General features: G+C 40.2%; 1 protein-coding gene across 4 annotated transcripts in view; it reads left to right on the forward strand.

The window, feature by feature from the left end:
• The first annotated feature begins 943 nt into the window (after positions 1-943).
• Positions 944-13,718, forward strand: part of Znf609 (zinc finger protein 609) — a 241,650-nt gene continuing 228,875 nt past the window's right edge. For all 4 annotated transcript variants that reach the window (XR_011706687.1, XR_011706688.1, XM_027924361.2 and 1 more), the window contains exon 1: positions 944-1,034. The gene's annotated coding sequence lies outside the window, so the exon portion shown is untranslated. The remainder of the gene's footprint in view (positions 1,035-13,718) is intronic.

Genomic DNA, 13,718 nt, shown 5'->3' on the forward strand with positions numbered 1-13,718 from the left:
GATGGTGAACTGAGCCGGGCTCAATGGCGCTCATCTGTAATTCCAGAGGCTTGGGAGGTTGCGGGGAGTTCAAAGCCAGCCTTAGCAAAAGCGAGACCCTAAGCAACTCAATGAAACCCTGTCTCTAAATAAAATACAAAATAGGGCTGGGGATGTGGCTCAGTGGTTGAGTTCAATCCCCAGTAACCCCCCACACCCTCCAAAAAGGATGGTATACTGAAAAAGATGTTGAAGGATTAGAAATGGGTACTCTGTAGAGGAAAACAAGTGATAAACCTAAAGAAACCTAGGAGAACAAAGGATTAAAAGTGAGGGGTTTTGCTGAATGAAGATGTAAAATGATTGAAACCAACATGAGCTGTGGTTGCCCTTTGTTGATATTTATGTTCAGACCTGAGGCCCTTTTCCTCCATACGGCTGAAGGACATCTACCGAACTGCTCTTATGTACTTATGGTACAGTACTTCTTCAGAGATCCCTCTGCGAGAAGTCTGGTTCAGTAAGAGTTCTCCCTTCCACGAGAAGAGAGCGAGAAGGGAGCGTTAGGTTGGAACTCTTCAACCCAGATTTCTTCGAGTTTATCTCTGCTCCAACTGGCTCGCCGGGTTTTCCAAATTCCCGGAGCTCGACTTTAATCCGGGCTCCCAGTAGCAGCTCATTCCGAGACCTAGGATTTGGCTCATTCATCCAGGTTCCGGGTTTCCCCTGCGCTCACCCGCTCCAGACTCCACACCAGCACGGAGTCCAGATCCGAAGGCACGACAGTCCAGTATCCGGGTCTTCCAGGCGGCCCTGCTTGTCCCGGATCGCGGCGGTGGTGGCGGCGGCGGCTGAGGGACCCGCGGCCCCGGACACAGCGGCACCGGCCGGGCGGGGCGGAGCGGCGCGGGGAGGGGGCGGAGAGCCGGAGCCGGGGTGGGGTGGGGGGGAGGGGCCGCGGGAACGGATGGAGGCCTGGGCCCCATAGCAGCGGCGGCTCTACGGCCCGGGGCCCCGGGCGGGCGGAGGTGGCGGCTCCCGGGACCGGCCGCGCGGTGAGTCCGGAGCTTTGTGTGGAGCCGGGGCTGGGGGAGGAGAGAGGCGGCGGTGCTGAGGAGGCCCGGGGCTGAGGGGGGCCGCGGGCAGTGGCGCCTGACGGAGGAAGTGGGGGTTGGGGGCCCGGGGCGGAGCGAGGGGAAGGTGTGTTAGGGCTGGAAGGGGGGGTCGTTGCGTGGTGGGGGAGGGGACCTCGAGAGGCGCGAGGTGAAGTTCAAAGCGTGGCCGGGGCCGGTTCTGGCTGAGGGTAGGGGTGCCCAGGAGGGAATTAGGGTTTGGCAAGGTTGTGAGGGCAGGCCAGAGAGTTTCTGAGGCGAATCCGGATATGTTGAGGGGGCCCCGGGCGACTGGGGCCAGTCAAGGAGTTGGGGAGGGGGCTTCAGAGCCAAGGGTTGGAAGCAGGATGTGTGCGCGGCCCAGGAGGGGGGAGCAAGGTGGCTGGAGCGCGCTGTAAGTAGGTAAAGGGTGTGTGCCCCTTCCACTCTTCAGGTCACATTTACTCCTGTTCTTTTCTTCAAGATGGAGGGATCCCTGGGCCTGGACTTTAACTGCTATCCTTGTACCCCCGGGAGGATTTGTGACCCTGTCCTGTTTGGAAAACCCACGCTGCTCTCTTTCCCCTTTATGTGTAATTACGGTTGGATCATCTCTTGTGCTTTGCTCAGATTCTCCTTCCTCCCTCTGGGGTTGAGGAGGAGGAGACACATCTGACCAATTAATGTGTGTTTGTGAAACAGGCAGCAGCAAACAGTCATTTCAGCTTCTAGGAATTAGGCTCACACAGGGTGGAGAGATCAGAGCCCTTCAGGGGGAATATTCTGAACAAATCACAGATGATTAAATTCTCTAAGAAGCAGCTTCCTACCTAAATGAGAGTGGGAAAGATGGGGGAGAAAAGCCTGTCTGTTTCTAGCCATGTGTCCATAACTCCAGGGGTGAAGGAGAGTCCCCAAACCCCCACAGGCCTCTCTTTTCTGTATTAGGCTTTGGTCTGCAGCCTTGAGTTAATTTCACCCCTGCTGCTTTGTCTTGGGGGAGGAGAGCTGGTTTAGGCTGTTGTGAGGAGATGACTGTTCTGCTGCCACACACAATAGTCGTGTCATTTTATCGGGAGTGCTACCCCAGGGCTGAGAACTGCTGCAGCAGAGATAAACGGGTCCCTCTCACCCGCCTATTGTGTACACAGTGAAGGTCATAGGTTCAAGTCTTGTCTGAGAGCTTTGGATATGCTCCATCTCCCAAGCTCCTCAGTGCCATTTTCTTCCTTTTCCAGACTGGGGCTTGCCATTGGAGGAGGCCAGACAGAAAGGCTCTTCTTTTTGAGTGAGAAACAATGCAGAGCTCATTGGCACACATTTTTCAGAAGAATAGGGAATGCCAGCCATGTTTTGCCTGCCTCTTTGGTTAGCCTTACTAAGTTGTGGAAAAATAGTATCTGGGACACTGAAACCTAATGTTTGTGTGAGACCTTTAAAGAGGAAAACTGCAAGGGAGGTTTCTATTTGTACTTTAACCATCATATTGCATTATTTCATATATATAGAGAGAGAGACAGAGAGACAGAAAGAAGGGACACTCATGCAGTGATTTTTGTTTGTTGATTTAGGAGTACCACTAAAAACCTGTGCAGTGTTAAGATAGGGAGTCAAGGACCAAATATTGTTTTTAGTGGTGACTTCCTGGTCAATAATAATTGCACAACAAAAAAGCCACACAATTTGCCTGTAGAAACAGAACAACTTTCTTTTATAATTTCTTTCAACTCTAATAAAAGGATATGACTTGCTCATTGTGTAGGAAGTTCATATCTGCCTCTGTATTAGGAAGAAATCTACCAATGAGATGAACGTTAAAAATATCATTTAGGTCTTAGGAATTATTAATGAAAACAGCCTAGTAATAATCCTATCCTTGTATGTATCTTATAGAAGTGTGCAAATAGTATTTAGGTATTATTTTGTAAAAATTTATTGGGGTTAGAAAACATGTTTCCATTTAGAACATTAAAGAAACTGCAAAAAGAGATTAGATATAAAACTCATTGTGAGAGGGGAATTGTATTCAGTATATTATGTACACAGTAGCCAACCACCATTTCGCATAGGATGTTTTGAATAAGACTTTAGTAGTCTTTGGTTTTGGTAAAGGTCTTTCTAGGGCAGTGATTCTGATTATGTTGCCTCATCCCCTTATATCAGTGAGTCCTACAATGATGGCCCATTACTTAGTAGTTGGGCTTTTGAAAGGAGGGAAGAGTTTGTTCTGACCATCTTATTTATACACACACACACACACACACATACATTTTTTTCCATTGGTGCTGGAGTTTGAATCCAGGGCCTCATGCTTGCTAGGCAAACCACTGAGCTACATCCCTAGCCCTAACCATTATATTTTTGGATAACAGAAATGTATATATTAAGGCCTTTCTGGAGGTATCTGTCTAGTCTATTTCCAACTGTACACTCTAGGTCTATGAGTAAAACCTCAGCTAAACTAAGCCCAAAGCTTTTTGTTCTTGGCTATTGGTATTTATTTCTGAATGTTGTTAGATGATTGACGCAGAAGCCTCAGATTAAATTTTCCATGATTAGATACAGTAGTTTCAGAGATGGACCCTTGCTACAGGACTCTTATATGTCTTCTGATTGTGACCATCTTTCACACAGTACTTGATGTTCCCACTAGCTTCTTGGTAGGAAATGTTTCCTTGTGAGAGGTCTAAATAGCTGAATAGACTAGTACTTATTTTTGTAGGAGGATAAGGAAGCGTAATTTTGGTTCCTGGTAGTAATTATGTTGCAATTAGCATATAGCAACTAAATGACTGGAACAGGATAATTTATTGAGGGGTTTACTGATTGCTCTGTCAAGTGGAAGTGCCACTCCTTATTTATTTGACTCAACACTATTGAGCTGCGATATGGAGACTTTTTACAGGATTGATATTTATTCTCCAGAAATTCCCAGTCTTCCTTCTGTCTCTGGTTTTTCTCTGCCAGATACTTAGTACTTGTACAGTCACTTTATCCTGCTTCAAAGGTAACTGAGCGATTATTATTTCCACTGTGGAAAACCTGGCATGGATGGGAATGCTGCCAGGCAGATGGGGCTACTCTGAGATAAATAGTCTTATATTGTATGGCAAATTTTATTTTCAGTAACTTAATTTTCACTTCTGCTTGATTTTCAAAAATCGGTTTCCTTTAGAAACAGAAGATCCAAAAAGTGTACAAAATACAAAACCACATAGTATATTAAACATACCTTCATCATAACTGTGATAAACATCTGTGACAGACAAAATGAAGATAGGTAATACTGATTGGCAGGTTCTGGGTCCACGAAGTGTCAGTGAAGGACTCTTTTTCACTAGAGAACAGGTAATTCACCAAAGCACCTGCCTAGCAAAGCATGTGGAATTGGCGGCAGCTGTGCAGCTGAATAGGGATTATTGAGCAGGTGGTTGAAGAGTCACATGCCACAGTGACAAGAAAATACTTGGTCCTCTGTGGTTAAGGTTCAGTTCATATGTGTGAAATTGTACTTTGTTTCACATTTCTTAATGCCTGTTGTTGATTTGTTAGTGAGATGATAATGGAATAGAGAAGAGAGGTTCTTATGTCACTTAGATTATTGAGAACCAGGCCCTAGACATGGTCCTACTTGATCCTCTTGTATATCTCAGAGTTTTGGTTTTACGTTCTATGAATGGGAAGGAAATAGTGGTAATTCAGTGTTTTTAGTACTTGTTTATTAGAGGGGAAAAAGGAAACAAAAGATCTTATGCTTTCAGCATGGTAAAAATTATCTAGCTCACCAGGAGAATACCCAGTAGGTTTTATGCAAAGAATGTAATTGACTTTTTGTGTTAGATCTACCTGACATGCCTTACTCAAGAAATTTGCATGTGTTTTTATTTTATGATTGTAATTCTATACATGACATTTGCATCTCTTCATTTGTTTGTTTTATTCAATTTTTAGTTTTCCCCAGCACTTTTGTAACTCTTTCCTGACATTTAGATCATCCTCATTTGTTAGAACCAAATCTCAACAGAGGACCAATGATGTTAAAGAAATATGTTTACTAGAGCTGGGGTTGTGGCTCAGTGGTAGAGCGCTTCCCTCGCATGCATGGGGTACTGGGTTCGATCCTCAGCACCACATAAATAAATAAAGGTATCATGTTCACCTTCAACTAAAAATTTAAAAAAGAAATGAAAAAAAAAAAAAGAAATATATCTACTAAATATTTATCCTAAAAACAAGTAGTAGCATTTCCTATAACTTGAAAAAAAAAAAACCTAAATCTAAGGTTTTCTGAAAATTCCCAGACTTTTTTTTTTTATAGGTAATCATCATCTTCAGTTAATATTTTATTTATTTGGTTATTAGGGATTGAACCAAGGGGCACTTTAAATAGCTGAGGCTATCCTCAAACTTGCCATCCTCCTTTCTTAGCCTCCCAAATTGCTGGGATTATAGGCATGAACCGCCACCACATCTGGTTGGTTTTTTTCACATGTTCATGCCACTGGAGTAGGCAGTATAGAGCCTAAAATTTATAAACAAGTAACTTGATGGCTATTTTCTGGACTTTTCAGTTCCCTGTAGTCATTTTCTGCATTAGGCCACAGAATATGTGCTTCTTCTTTTGAAACACACACACAATCTAAAGGAATTTACTAATTAAGAATAGATTAAAGGGAAAGGTACATATGTATATATAGTCACATATGTAATAAAATTGTTCACTAATCCCTCCCTCCCCCCCCCCCCCGCCTAAGTGGAGTGAAGGCTCTGACTTGTTTGTCAAAGATGGAGAGATTTGAGGGAAAAGGTGGCAAATTGTGGCTCTGAGGTCAGGACCCTTGGACCACTTCATATATTAGGACATTTGTAAGCATCTGCTTAAATCTAATAAGTAACCTGGCTGTAAGTTGTAGCCTAATAATAGTAAATTATTTAGTATTGACCTCTGGGAAAGCCTATAAACTTCTTGATGTTCCATATAAAGCTATCGTAGTTTTTTGTTTTATTTAAATTGTTCACAAACCACCATGTCCTTTTGTAGCATTCCTTGTTTGCTTCCTTGTGTTCCTCCCCATCCCCCCACCCCCCAAACTCTCATCCCATTTCTTTGCTCTGAAGACTTCTCTAGCAGCTTGGAAACACTCTAATTACTGTAGCTATTATAGTCACAACCCATATCCTCCACCTCCTTCCCTCACCTCTTTCTATCTTCCCCCTCCCCTTTCTATAGCAGCAGGAGTTGACTGCAGTTTCATGAGCACAGTCAGATCTATGAATGAGCTTTATATCTTGTCAAGGCAGAACTCCAGATCCAACAGGGCTGATTTTTCATGGTTCTCTTGCTGTTTGTTCTTGGATCAGAGTCCCAGAAATAAGAGGTGGCAAATACCTCTTAGGTCATATTTAGTCCGTCACTCAAGTACAAACCTAGGATTTTTCTCTTGTCTCTGTGAGAGTTTTTTCTTCTTTCTTTTGCAGTTGAGAGCTTTCTGATGCCAAGCAAGCTCTGAAATTGCCTTCTTTTTATTGTGCTCTTTGGCCAACTTCTTCCTTGGATTTTTATTCTTATTCCATTTTCAGAATTACTTGCTCTTAGCAAATAGCTCTACCCCTTCCACTTCAGCCCTTTCTTTTTGGTTGTTGGCATCACATTTGTGGGTTTCTTTGGGGCCATCAGTTATCTATACCAGATAGCTAATAACCATTTTTTTGCTGATAATCATCACTTTTCAGACTTTTCAGCCTCAAGGTTCATGTGGCCTCCTCTTAGGGAATTACATTTGATGAAAACACAGAACATATATTCTAGCAGCTGGTAATTAATAAAATGCCTCAGAAAATATATGCCACATTGTACCCCTAAACCTTTGTACTTTTGTATGTCATGCTAGGGATTGAACCCAGGGCCTTGTACATGTTAGGCAAGAACTCTACCATTGAGCTACATCCCTTCCCACCCACCCTCCCTTCATCTCTTTGTTTGTTTGTTTGTTTATTTATTTATTTCAGACAGGGTCTTGCTGAATTGCCCAGGCTGGCCCCAAACTTGTGATCCTCCTGACTTAGTCTCCCATTTGGCTGGGATTACATGCACCACCACACCCATCTTGGGGGATTAATTTTTAGTTATTTATTTTGCCATGCTGGTAATCAAACCCAGGGTCTTATTTATGCTAGTAGGAAGTACTCTAACTACTGAACTATAACCCAAGTCCAAAATGAATTTTATTTTTGTGTAGTTTAGTAACAGTTAAGATATCATCTTTGGGCTGGGGTTGTGGCTTAGCAGTAGAGCACTCACCTAGCGTGTGCGAGGCCCTGGGTTCGATCCTCACCACCACATAAAAAGAAATAAATAAAAATAAAGGTATTGTGTTTAACTACAACTAAAAAATAAATATAAGAAAAAAAGATATCATCTGAGCTAATAATGTCGTGTTTTCATTACTAGTTTAACTTTTCAGAGCATAGAGATAAAAACATAATTGGGAGTCATAAAATTCAGGTTCTGATCATAAGTATGCCTCTAACTAGCCACGTGACTTCGTGAAAGCCACTTCTCTTGTTTTTACTTTCCTGATCTGTAAAATGGGCATATTAGACCAGATGATCTCTTAATGAAATGAAAATGATGATGGAAGAACTGTGCAAGATGGTTGACATTAATGAAGTTTTTTTAGTGCTGTGTCAAAAACAATCAGTATTCAGAATAGCTAGTGAATGCAGCTTTAGTTCCCTGGGGCTTGACCCTTACTTTGATATGTTTGAAAAGCTGTATTTTTTATTGAGCAGCCTTTTTTTTTTTTTAAGAATGTTATACCTTCATTTTGTAGGTTTACCAGCTTGCCACATATTCTTTTTCTAATTAATGCTTAAGACAAAAGAGTGGGAACCAGAAAGCTACAAAAAAAGGAACCTCAGCCTGAGGGAAGGAAATCATCTAGAAGGATGTGGCAGGTTATCAGTAAGAAGTGACGTCAAACCAGGTTCAGTGGTGCACGCCTGTAATCCCAGCAATTTGGGAGGCTGAGGCAGAAATATTGCTTTGTTGTTGTTGTTGCTACTTGGGATTGAACTCAGGGACACTCAGCCACTCAGCCAGATCCACAGCCCTGTATTATATTTTGTTTAGAGACAGGGTCTTACCACGTTGCTTAGCGCCTCACTTTTGTGGAGGCTGGCTTTAAACTCTCGATCCTCTTGTCTCAGCCTTGTGCCACTATGCCTGGCTGAGTATTGCAAATTTGAGGCCAGCCTTAGCAATTTAGTAAGATCCCATCTCAAAATTTAAAAAAAAGATCTGGGGATATAACTCATAGTAGGGCTCTTGCCTAGCATGTATGAGGCTCTGAATTCAATCACCTGTACCACCACAAAATAAAAAGTGAATCTGACAAGGATCGAATAATCTCATCTTTGAGCTTTATGGAACTAATTGTTGAGACTCTTGGACGTTTTCCCAATTTTGGCCAATCAGTGGAAATCCTGCTTTGAATTAACTTCTTAAAATTGAATATGAATTGCCACAATGGTTTGTTTGAAGACACATTTATGGTTTTTGTTTGTTTCTGTGCTGAGGATCAAACCCAAGGCCTCAAGAATTCCAAGCAAACACTCTGCTCCTTGAGCTACATCCCTGGCCTCCAGGCAGGTTGTTTTTGTTTTTGTTTTTGGTGGTACCCAGAGGCAATCTACCACTGAGCTACAGCCCAAACCTTTTTTTTGTGACTGGATCTTGTTAAATTGCCCAGACTGGCCTTGAACTTGCACTCCTGCCTTAGCTTCCCAATATCCTGAAATTACAGGTGTTTATCACCAAGCCTGGCTCCTCAAGCAATTTTAAGGAAATAAAATTGCACAACCAGTTTTTTATTTTTCCCTTCTTTTTTCCTTTTGTTGTTATTGGAGATTGAACACAGGGGGACTTTACCACTGAGATACATTCTCAGACGTTTTTATTTATTTTTTTCTATATTGCTAGGATTGGCTTTGAACTTGCCATCCTCCTACCTCAACTTCCTGAATCGCTGGGATTACAGACATTCCAGGCTCAACCAAGTTTTTAATTCTGAATTAGGATTTTTATCAGCATTTTCAGATTTTGGATTTGCAATAGCAGGTATTGGGCTTGAACCCAGGGACCCCCACATTAAGAAAGTGTCCTGCCAATAAGCTGTATCCCCAGCTCTTTTTATTTTGAGACAAGCTCTAAATTACCCAGACTGACCTCAAACTTGTCAGCCTTCTGCCTCAGCTTTTTAAGTAGCTGGATTTACAGGCATGTACCACCATGCCTGGTTATGTAGCAGCTATTTATTAAATATTAAGAGGATGATGGTATTCTAATTGTTGTTAATATAGGGAAATCACAAGTTTACTTTACCTTTGAACACTGGAAAATAGAATTCACTATTTTTAAATTTGTACTCAAAACATCCATTGGTCTGTAATAGGAAATTTTGGTGGGTGGAACTGTTTGTTTTGGATTTATAAGAAGTCTTGGGAGTTCTTTTCTTTATTTCCAGCCATCTGTAGCACATCAGGTAATCTAAAGGTTACTTTGGGAAGTGTTCCACTTGAATGCAAGATTTTAGAAAGATTTTTTTTTTAAAGACTCAGAGAATTTTTAAATATTTATTTATTTATTTATTTTAGTTTTCGGTGGACACAACATCTTTATTTTTATGTGGTGCTGAGGATCGAACCCAGCGCCCCGCGCATGCCAGGCAAGCATGTTACTGCTTGAGCCACATCCCCAGCCCTAGAAAGATTTATATTAGAAATATAAGTAGCTTTTGAGGCTTAGTTTAAAAAAAAAGTGTCAAATGGAACATGGGTGATTGGATTGGCAAGTGTCCAGTGTAGGTGCCACATAAAAATCTTTGGAAATCAGACAACATGAAATTGAGATCCTGATAGTTAGGCCACATTGCATACTGGTACCACCTTGCCTGCTGATACCTATAGTCTACTGTAGTTACGTATTTGTAGAGGAAGGCAATGTCTGTTCCATCCTCTGTACATAGTGTACTAATGGACTTTTGCTATATTATCAGCAACATTTCTAGGTGGGGCACTTTGAGTCTAGTTTTGTTTGTTTATTTGTTTGAGTTTGATTTTGAAGAACTTTCATTCATTTGAGCTGAAGTGGTTCAGTATAAAACTCTGGTATTTATCTTTGTTCTAGGACTGATAACTTCAATAATAGAAAAAAAAAGGAAGAGAAAAGAAAGAAAATAGAACTGATGCTTCTAGAGTAGGGTCTTAAAGAATGGTATAAGAAATCAAACTATAAAAAGAGAAATGGAATTATTGACCTTATGGGGTATATAAGTCTGAAAGGTACACAAGAAAGGGGGAAACTTTTTTCTCCTTGGCACCTGCTTTCATATTTACTTCCAGTCCATAGCTTCTGAAACTTTCCTACTCTATTCTCCCCTGAGTATTACTATTTAAGTTGCTGTGGCTCAAAACTTTGACTCTTATTTGGTTCTTTTTTCTTTCTCACCACTTCAGCTAGTTGTTCACTAAATTGAATGTCTTGCTGTTTTACCTCACTTTTCCATCTGCTCTAGTTCAGGTCTTCAACTTTTATACATTATAACATGCTCATGGTTAATGTTCTTTCTATATTCCATGCTACATGCAGCTGCTATATTATAATTTTTATTTATTCACTTAACTAATAGTTATTGAGTATTTCATGTACTAGCCCAGTCATGATCCCTGTCCTATTAGGGCTTATAGTCTAGTGGGGGTGATAGCCAACTAATGAATATATGATTATGAGCTGAAGAAAAGAATTTTATTCTAGAATAATATGTAACAAAGAAACTCAGCAAGACTTTTATAATTGCTATTCTAAATATTTCCTTGCTGAAGAATCACTAATGACCCATGTCACTAATAGTGTTCAAGATATATGTCCTGACCAAACCTAGCCTTCCTTAGCCTTATTTCATGTATTTCTCTATCTGCACGTTTTCACCACTATTCCTCCAACTTACCCCCCCTCTTTTTTTTTCCAGTTTTTATATCTTAGTGGGATTTTTTCCCCACCCTTTTCTCTCTTATTGGAATACCCTTTCTTGCTTCCAAGGCATTTAGCTTTCAAAACTAGCCTTTACCCAGCAAAAAGCTATCTCTGTCCTGAAGACTTTTACACCCACTTTTTCCCACTAGCCTCTCATCAGAATTAATTTCACCTTCCTCTCTATTCTTTAATTTTCTTGCTAGGGTCTCTGTTACAACACTTTATCACATGTTTTCTTAAATCATAATTATTTATGATTATATATTTTTTCCTCATTCCAAGCTCCATAAGAAATCTGTTTCCTCTGTTCTTTGTCTCCCTATAACTCCTAGCCCAATGTGTTGAATATAACTTTATCTTTAATTAATGCTTGCTGAATTAAATTAGAATTTGTTTTTTGAAAAAAGAAACTTCTTGTGGTTTTTGTTTTCCAGACTCTTTCTATGCAAAAGTAACTCTTTCAACACATTTTATCCCAAATTGAATAAACTAGGAAAAAGGCAAACTGTGCAAACCTTGAGAAATCCTTCAAATTCAAGGACAAACTTTGTCACTTTTATTGCTTAAAATAGTACATGGTTCTGTACATCCTAAGAGATGCAAGACTTGCGTAAGTGGGGGTGGTATGTGGCAGGTGGAAGAAAGGTGGGTTAGTCACGGTAACCATTCTGGTTCTGTTAGAGGAATGGAGTCATTATTGGGCCCTTGGGGTATTGTTGACCTCTGAAAATTTTTTTAAGCTTTTCTTACTTCTTTTATTCTATACATGGATATTGAATACCTACTATATGTGAAACTGTTGTAGCTGCTGAAGATCTGCCAGTGAATAAAATAGACAAAAGGAAAAAAAAGTGCAGTCTATGGATTTTACTTTTTAGTAGAAGGTATAGAGATAAGCATAATAAATAAATATATAATAAATGATGTAGGGGAAAACAGAGCAGAGTTGGGGGATTGGGAGTATGGAGGAGGGTCAAGTGGGAGAATTGCAGCTTTCAATAAGACAATTCATGTTAGTGCATTACTATACTGTGAGGTACTTCCCTGAGGTTGGTGGATATACTTTTGTGACGAGCAGAAAGAGGCAGTGTCTGCAGTTATTCTAGAGTCCAGCTGACACTGAGGGGAAATAACTACTTGATATGTTCTTTTCTCCTGGCTGCTTCTCTGGCTGGCATTCCTGGAAGTTAATCAGGGTGAAAATTGCAGTCAGTTATGTCTGGAAGACACCGGGGTGGAACTGGAGGCCTTATAACCAGTTCCCTGAGGGGCAAAATATACTTTTCTGCTTACTGGGCCCTGGGTGCCTCTGGTAATAGGTGAGTTAAACCTTTGAGTTCTCTCCTTCCACAAAGGAAAAAGCCCTAAATCGTGATTTTTTTCCTCTTTCTAGTAAGGCCTCAGCTATTTTGGGGTAGCTCTTTAAGCTTTCAAAGAGTATGCACTGTGCTCCCAACTTTAGTGTTATTTTCAGGTTTGTGGTACTTTATGACTTCCTCTCAACACATAAGCTATGTTTTAAAAATCTCAATACCTAGTTTAGCAGCTTGAGAATGAAGATATCATATAATGTCCAGATTCTTCTGTTTGACTTGTGTATTATAAATTTTGTTATAATATTTTTACTTGTCCTTTCCTTGTCCTACTTCTTCATTATTTTTCCTGTTATCTCTTCACTCTTTTCCATATGTGAAAGTGATAGGAAACAGAGGTCTTTTAGGTTAGACTGCTGTTTTTGTAACTGCTTAGAAGCTAAAATTCCTACATAATTATGAGATGGAGTGTCTTATTTCTGTCCTTGTAGACATTAAATTCAGCTTGTTTTATTGTATATCATTTGAGGTAGCTGAGGTGCAGGTCATACTGTTATCTGTTTACTATGTTAAATTATTTATACCACCAGATTGTGCAGTTGCAATGAGCAAGAAGTCATTAAGCATTTTGCTTTAGCCATTTTGTAAAAGTGTGATCTTTTTTATTCTAGAGTGAAAAAAAAAATGTTTTCTTTTTCTGTAGTGCTGGGGATGGAACATAGGACTTTGCATTCTAGGCGAGTACTCTACCACTGATACTCCCAACTCCTAAAAGTTCTTAATGAACTCAGATCCATGTTTAGGAAAATCTTTTACTTTTAGGCAACATTTGGGATCTAAAATTGAATAGACTTCTAGGCAAGTTTTACATTATGTATTTTTGTATATGAAACTTGACGTAATATATTCTCATTATATATGCTTAAATGGTACAACAACATTGCAGTATTGTGAACTTAATTTTTTGGTATTTATTTATTTATTCATTTATTTCTATGGTGCTGGTGTTGAACCCAGGGCCTTTCATGTGAGGCAAGTGCTCTACCAACTGAGTTATATCCCCAACCCCTAATTTTTTATTCATTTTTAAAAGTATTTATTTATTTGTTTTTGTAGTTGTAAATGGATAGAATGCCTTTATTTTATTTGTTTATTTTTCTGAAGTACTTAGGATTGAATCCAGTGCCTCACATATGCTAGGCAAGCACTGTGCCGCTGGGCTCCAGCTCCAGCTCCAGCCCTGTTATTGAGAACTTTAAAGCCAGCAAGTATATGCTTTTTTTTTTTTTTTTTTCTTTAGTG

This window comes from Marmota flaviventris, chromosome 2, assembly GCF_047511675.1.
Source record: "Marmota flaviventris isolate mMarFla1 chromosome 2, mMarFla1.hap1, whole genome shotgun sequence".
Lineage (NCBI taxonomy): Eukaryota > Metazoa > Chordata > Mammalia > Rodentia > Sciuridae > Marmota > Marmota flaviventris.